The sequence below is a fragment of the Lissotriton helveticus genome, chromosome 10 (genome assembly GCF_964261635.1).
Source record: "Lissotriton helveticus chromosome 10, aLisHel1.1, whole genome shotgun sequence".
NCBI classification, from domain to species: Eukaryota; Metazoa; Chordata; class Amphibia; order Caudata; family Salamandridae; genus Lissotriton; species Lissotriton helveticus.
This window is the reverse complement of record NC_136071.1, coordinates 442,990,338-442,997,748: the sequence shown is the minus strand read 5'-3', so window position 1 is coordinate 442,997,748 and position 7,411 is coordinate 442,990,338. Positions and strand designations below refer to the sequence as shown.

General features: G+C 45.8%; 1 pseudogene; it reads right to left on the bottom strand.

Annotated features, from left to right (window-relative positions):
• Window positions 1–6,374: 6,374 nt before the first annotated feature.
• On the bottom strand, window positions 6,375–7,411 carry LOC144786494 (28S ribosomal RNA; annotated as a pseudogene).

The window sequence follows — 7,411 nt, the reverse complement described above, 5'->3', positions numbered from 1 at the left end:
TAGTATATATAGGGTGATGATAGATAATATAGATGAACTGGTGTGAATGAGCTCCAAGCATAGGTTTTAAGGTAAGTATTTGTGGAAGGTATTTTGACTAAGTGGTTGCCTTTTTGTCCAATATTTTGTGTGTTGTTGTTTTTTGTGTGTGGTTTGATTTGTTTCGTTTCAGTGCAATGGGAAATATTTTTATCTGTGTGTTACGGTGAGTATTGATGCAGCTTTGTGCTAGACAGATTAAGTGTGCACTGACACCGCATGATGCATGACATGCATGAGAAAAATATAGTCCTTTGAGTAACTAATATTGTGTTTTCCTTTTGTGGCCTTTTGTTTGGTATATGTATTATTGCGTATTATTTTATGTTATACGCATTTACCTATATTGTGTGTTTTATGTTTTCTTTGGCTTATTGTGCATTGCTTGTTCTGTTCTGCGTGGATGGTATGCTGATCGATCTTAAGCCTGGCAAATTAAGTAGGCCAGCATGCTGGGTTTTGGGCCACAGGCTCACTGTGCATGAAATGCATGGCATCGTGTTGTGTGTCACAGCTCATTTGCATGTGTTACTGTGATTTGTCTATGCTTTCTGTGCTTAGCACCGCAAGTATACCTGCTGCCTTGATATGCTTGTTTTTATTTTATGTATGTTTCTGTATTGTATTGTTTTGACAATTCTATTATTGATACTAGAACAAGCTCCTCTGTGGAGAATTTTTTCTGGTCCCTAAATTTCACAGACAACACTTCAGCAGTGTATGTCTATTTGGTTTAAAAGGGGTATAGAGGAAAAATACAAGAGTTCTACGGTGTACTCATGGTGTTGTGTCACAAGCCTGACCATTACCTAAGTAATTTTTGTTCTTTTATAGATTTTCCTTTTGCTGCCATTTCCCTAATGAATGTCGCATAGTGCCTAGTTATGGGGGACTTTAGCTGTGTCCCAGTCCCATTTCCTTTTCCTTACTCCTTTTCCTTAGTTAGATTGTATTAGATATTAATAGGCACACACATCATTTTATGGCAATGGCATTTGTACATGTGCTAAAAGATGTTCTAGCCCTCTCAAAAGTGCTATGTATCTCCTAGAATTTTGTTTATGCTCAGTGCTACACCCCTTGATGGTGTTGACTGAAGTGAAATATGTTTCAGATTTCCTTCTGTCAAAATGGGGAAGGGGGCTAGCTCCCCGCTGGAGCTGGCTCCCCGCTAGCTCTCCTATAAATTAAAACTAGGTAACATGTATATTGCTCCCTCCTGTCCTGCTTTGATCTAAAAGGGGAATTAGATGTGGGTAGTTTTGTTCTATAAGTGTTGGGTGATCTAAAAGGGGAATTAGATGTGGGTAGTTTTGTTCTACAAGTGTACAATTGTAGTCTTGCAAGTACATTGCTAGTTCTTTATTAGCTAGTCTGTGAAAATAAAGTGATAGTCTTTATTAGAGGATTATTTTAATTGTATAGGGATGAAAGGGATGAAAGGACTGGTAGCCCCAGACTAGTGTTTCCTTATTTGACCTCTGAAGGGAATAGCCCCAGACTAGTGTTTCCTTATTTGACCTCTGAAGGGAACAGCCCAGACTAGTGTTTCCTTATTTGACCTTTGAAGGGAACAATAGGTCGGTACCTTTTTGTAGATTTTTTCCTTCACATTCCTAGGTAACAACATCATTATTGTGCAGCACTAAGTAAAGGTGTACAAGTCTCTTATCAGTTAGCCTGTATAGTTGAGCTCATAATCCCTATTAGAGCTGGTGAATAGGTTTTCCCCTAAATAAAATGTTACACGGTCTAAATAGTGAGAAAGGTGAAAGATGCTTGTGTGATCCTCAGCAAAACATTTTTTTAGAAATTAAAGATTTGTAGAAGTTAGTTTCCAGCTGCATTCTATAATATGTGAGCATGGTCATGAGCAAAAAATATAAGTTGTTTTGAGTAAGAAAAAGAATATTAGAAGTGTTTGAAGTTTTGCACAACAGTGAAGGTTCACAAAGTAGACGCTGTGTGCTCGCTATAGGAAGAGCGGTTTGAACTTCCCTTTTTGCTGTTTCTCAAGTGCAAATGGGGGAATACAACATGTCTGTTTTGTTTTATTTTTTCTCTTTTCTTAGAATTCAGTAAATGCATACGTCCGTCCACAGGTAATACAGCGAAAAGTCAGATATGTAATGTATTACCTATTGTCAGTGCACAAATTTATTAGAGCGATATGAAAGCACAGACCTCATTTGGTTTCTTTGAAATTGAATTTCATTCATATGCCTTTTATAAAGATCTTCGTTCCCTTCATCAGCAGGTAGCAGACACACTGAAGCCGCAACCGGAGGGGCCTGGACATACCATCCAACCCAGGGACTGGGTTATTGTCAGAAGATATCAACGGAAGTCTTGCTTGGAGCCGAAGTGAAGTGAGCCGAGGAAAGGTGCTGCTTGCGACCCGAACCGCACTCAGGATCCAGGGCCATAAGTCGTGGACCAACGTAAACAACGTGAAGAGGGTCCCGCTTCTGTTGCCCTATGATGAGTGGGTGAGAAAGGGCGTCGCTGAGCCGGATAAAAGAGCGAAGAGGCCAGTTCTGATTGCAAGTGGTGAGGCATCTCCTGATCACAGTGAGCAAACATCAGCAAAAAAGCCCGCTGGCATTGAGCCCCCATTCTGTTCACAGATCCAGAGGTACGAGGGAGCACTCGATATAATCTGCGGCCCAGAAAGAAGAAGGAGGAGAACAGAGCACCGGAAGAAGGGCTGAGTTAGGGACTTAGAAGAGAACTGTGCTGAAGAATAGTTAAGTGATAGGGATGGACTGCTGGTAAGAGCCCTGGTGCACTGTCGAGACATTGTCAAATGGGACACTAGGATTGCGCCTGGGCCCAGATTAAGTGCTCCTCTGAGTCGTGAAGCTGTGCGGCTCCGTCGTGGGAGTTAGGGAATGAATATTAGGAGTCTGCATGTGAGGCTCTAACGGACACAGGGAGAAGATCCCTTGAAGGGAGAAGATCCCCTCTGGTTGGCCTCAGTGTGAACTGTTTTTCCCCTAGTTTACTTTGGACTTTTAGCTAGGCAAATGAGTCCCTTTGAATGTTCCTATTCCCCAGGAGGAGCAGCCTTTGCGGCTCCTTGTCCAGATGTCCCTGATCTCATTTGGTTCTCATGGTCTACAAATTTAATATTGTGTTTGTTTGTATCCTAACTGTTGCTTTCATATTTCTCTTTAGAGAATTAGTTTCTTGTTGCTTGGCGCATACCGCATACCCTCATGAGTATTATTTCAACGCCACCTGAGAATGGTATTGGTACCCTAGCTCCTCACGAAGAGGAGCACTGGGAAGTTCATTAGGATGATGTAGTATTCAAATGTTGCACCTGACACATGTTATTTATAGTACTGCAAATTATTGGGTGTGTGGGTCATTGCCTTCATACACACACAGGGGTGGAAACTTGTTGCTTGTATTCTTGCCCTATGGAAGTAGCTGTGAGGGTTAGTATACTTGTAGTAGTTTAGTAAAATACATTTCTCAGCCCGATAAAAACATCTACTTCATGGATGTTGGATATAGGTCCTCGCTGATAATGCAACTGAGCCCTCAGTATTGAATTAAATAGGGTGTTTTCCCTGATAATGACAGTTTGATCTTAGTTGCATTAATTCCTGCTCATGACTTAAAGTGTGATGTATTTTTAAGTAGTCCGATCATGACATAGTGTTATAGAGAAATGGTACCCCGAGAACATACGCTTAGATTAGTCAAAACGGAGGGTGCCGCACACCCAGAGAATAATTATTGTCTTAGTAGGTATTGCAGGGGTTGTTCTTTTACTTGCTGCCTCTGCATTTCCTGCCCTATAGTATGCTGCACTACTTCTGTGATCATTCTCATCCTAGTATTTAATTTCCCGATACCAGATATCTTTTATGATGATATACTATTGGTTATTCTTGTGGTTTTTTTTTGTTTCCCTTTGATTGATGAGTGATGCCCTTAGAATTGTATAGACCTTACCTTTAAGCAATAAAGGCAGCACTTATGTCAGCCACAATAGGCTAAAAGAAGGGTCTGATAGATAGTAATTTTCCTGTTGCAGAATGTTCTAATGATGTTATGAATATGTTAGCCTAATGTGTCTAACCAATATGCAGTTACAGCTTATTATTCATGTGCTGCAACCCACTGAGCTATTTTTGTAATATGCAAGTTTCAACTTCTCTCATAAGAGAAAGAGACTTGTCTATGACAGACAGACTTCTGATGCTGACATTTGCTCTGCAGCTCCAATGTCTCATGGTACAGTTTTCCCCCCTCCCTTATGAGCAGAAAATCCCTGTTTCACCATTTCTTGCCTTGAGTTAGTTTTGCAGAAATGTTTCCATGCCCTGGAGAAGCAGAGCCTCCTGTGACCTTGAGGGGAGATAACAGTGTTGCCTTCGCAGGTGCAGATGCCGCATGTATGAGTTCATTGTTCACCATTTTGCTAGTTCTGTAATTTTCCAGGCTGGGCGTGTCTTTACCCTGCCATGTTATGTTATAATGTATTGTCATGATAGGATGAGTCAGTCCTCTCGGTGCACTCCCTGGGGTGTAGACCTGACGGGGCCCATCTGCAGATGAATATTATGTCCTAATAAATATATTTCTAATTCTTCTCCACTGCCTGGCTGGCTTATTATATGAGAATGATAGATAAGTGAGGTAAGTCGCTCAGGTGGATTTGAGCCACGCTTATCACTACAAGTGTGAACACTTCAGGATGATAACCCATCCCCCTCTCAACAAGGTTCTGCAGCGGTAAACATCCTTCACGGTCAAAACACCGATGTGCCATTATGACGCGTCTTTTACAACGCAAGTCGTTACCACGACTTGCGCTGGAGGGCGCTCTAGACTAAGGAATAGTAGATTTACTATTCCAACACCTTCCCTACTGTACGTAGGCTGGAGTTGGAATAGTAAATCTTACTATTCCGAAGTCCAGCACCCTACAGTGCAAGTCGTGGTAACGACTTGCGTTGTAAAAGATGCGTTGTGATGTACTACGATAATTTTGATCCGTTGTAACATCATACATCCTTCTGCAGCTTGTTACTGCTATCTTCTCACTCACATACTTGAAGGCTGCCAGTTCTTTGTGATTTATTTCAGTATCGTATGTCAGGCTTTCTCTCTGTTGCCTTTTTGTGTTTCCATCCCCTTAGGGTCCCTTCATGTAGTGGGGCAACTGTTAGTGTTCCCTCAATAATGGAGGCGACAGGCAGTGATGGAGGTGGAGCCTGTTCCTCCAGCAAGTTGATTGTTGGTGTCAGTGGGTGTTGAGACATATAGTTGGCCGGGCTTTTATCCTTTCCGAACTTGTGCTTTATGACATAGGTATATTCCTACAGTCGAATTCCTCCCCATTCGATTCATGGTGGCATCTATGCTCTGGGGTTACCAAATATTTAAAGTAACGCTTGATGAACTATCACAATGGAGAATTATTTGCCATAAATTAAGATTTTGCAGTAATTGCACGCTGATACAACTGCTAAGCTCTACCTTTTCATTGTGAGAAGGCCTTTTCTACATCCATCAGACTTCAACTGGCATAGTAGACTAATATCAGCCAGATCCAGGGGTGGGCTGAGAACTACGCTACGCCAGCGGAGCGGAGTTAGCCAGACATCCCTTCCCCCTGGCCCGGTCCCTGCTTCTGAACCCAGCCAGGTCAGGTGAGCCTGCCCTGGCCCCGATGAACCCCCGTCCCCAGCGCCTGGACCCTCGGATGGCTTGCAGGACCGCACCCTGGGGCCCGCCATATGGAGCTCAAGCCCTGGGCCTAGTCCCAGCTTCCGAACCCTAGCCAGGCTGGAAAGAGCCTCCCCGTCCCCAGCGCCCAGACCCTCGGCTGGCTTGCAGGATGGGGGACTTGCGCAACCTAGGGCCCGCCGGACAGAGCTCAAGCCCCGGGCCCGTTCCCAGCTTCCGGACCCTAGCCAGGCTGGGGAGAGCTTCCCTGGGGCCTGATGGGCCCCTGTCCCCAGCGCTTAGACCCTCAGCTGGCTTGCAGGATGGGGGCTTCCGCACCCCGGGGCCCGTCGGACAGAGCTCAGCATCCGGGCCCGGTGCCAGTCCCAGCTTCCTAACCCTAGGCCAGGCCAGGGATAGCCTCCCTGGACCACCCTGCTGACCTGCAAGGGATGGTGGCCCCATCCCTGCACCCCGGTGGGGCAGGGATGGGAGGGCGAGGCCCCCGTGTCAGAGGGCATGGGGTGGAGGCAACCTCCCGCCGGTCCGCGTCACCTCCTTAGCCTCCCTCCCGCCAGCACGGCGGCTGAGGGACCCACACCTGGGCGTGGTGGAGGAGGCCGTCAGCGGGCGCCCACGCATGGAGAGACAAAAGCCTGGCTCAGAGGATGACTTTCAATAGATCACAGCAAGGTAGCTGCTCTGCTACTTACAAAACCCTGACCCAATATCAGGTTGTCTACAAATGATTTATCACCGGGTGCCCCACGAACATACGGTGAACTAAGGGTGATGGAGGTGTAGCCCTTCCATCTGCACTCCGATCGCCAATCGAGAGGTTCTACGCACCGCCCCCCCCGAGAGAGGCCGGCTATCCTAGGCCAACCAAGGCTCCACGGCACTGCAGTATCGTTACGGTTTAGGGGCGATTCTGACTTAGAGGTGTTCAGTCATAATCCCACAGACGGTAGCTACGCCCCATTTGCTCCTACGCCAAGCACATACACCAAATGTCTGAACCTGCGGTTCCTCTCTTACTGAGCAGGATTACTATTTCAAAAAATCATCATCAGTAGGGTAAAGCTAACCTGTCTCATAACGGTCTACACCCAGCTCACATTCCCTATTAGTGGGTGAACAACCCAACGCTTTGTGAATTCTGCTTCACAATGATAGGAAGAGCCGCCATCAAAGGATCAAAAAGTGACGTCGCGATGGCCGCCACAAGCCAGTTATCCCTATGCTAACTTTTCTGACACCTCCTGCTTGAAACCCAAAAAGTCAGAAGAATCGTGAGGCACTGCTTTCACGGTCTGTGTTCATACTGAAAATTGAGATCATGCAAGCTTTTGCCCTTCTGCTCTGTTGGAGGTTTTTGTCCTCCCTGAACTCGCCTTAGGACACCTATGTTATTGTTTGACAGGTGTACCACCCCAGTCAAACTCCCCACCTGCCACTGTCCCCAGAGTGGGTCGTGCCCGGAAGGCGCCAGGCGCTTGGAGCGAGAAGTGAGAGCCCCACGGGGCTCGTCCCCCACGGGGCTCGTCCCCATCTCACCGGGTAAGTGAAAAAACAATGAGTAGTGGTATTTCACTGGCGGCCTCCCACTTATCCTACACTTCTCATGTCTCTTCACAGTGCCAGACCAGAGTCAAGCTCAACAGGGCTTATTTCCACATGGATTCTG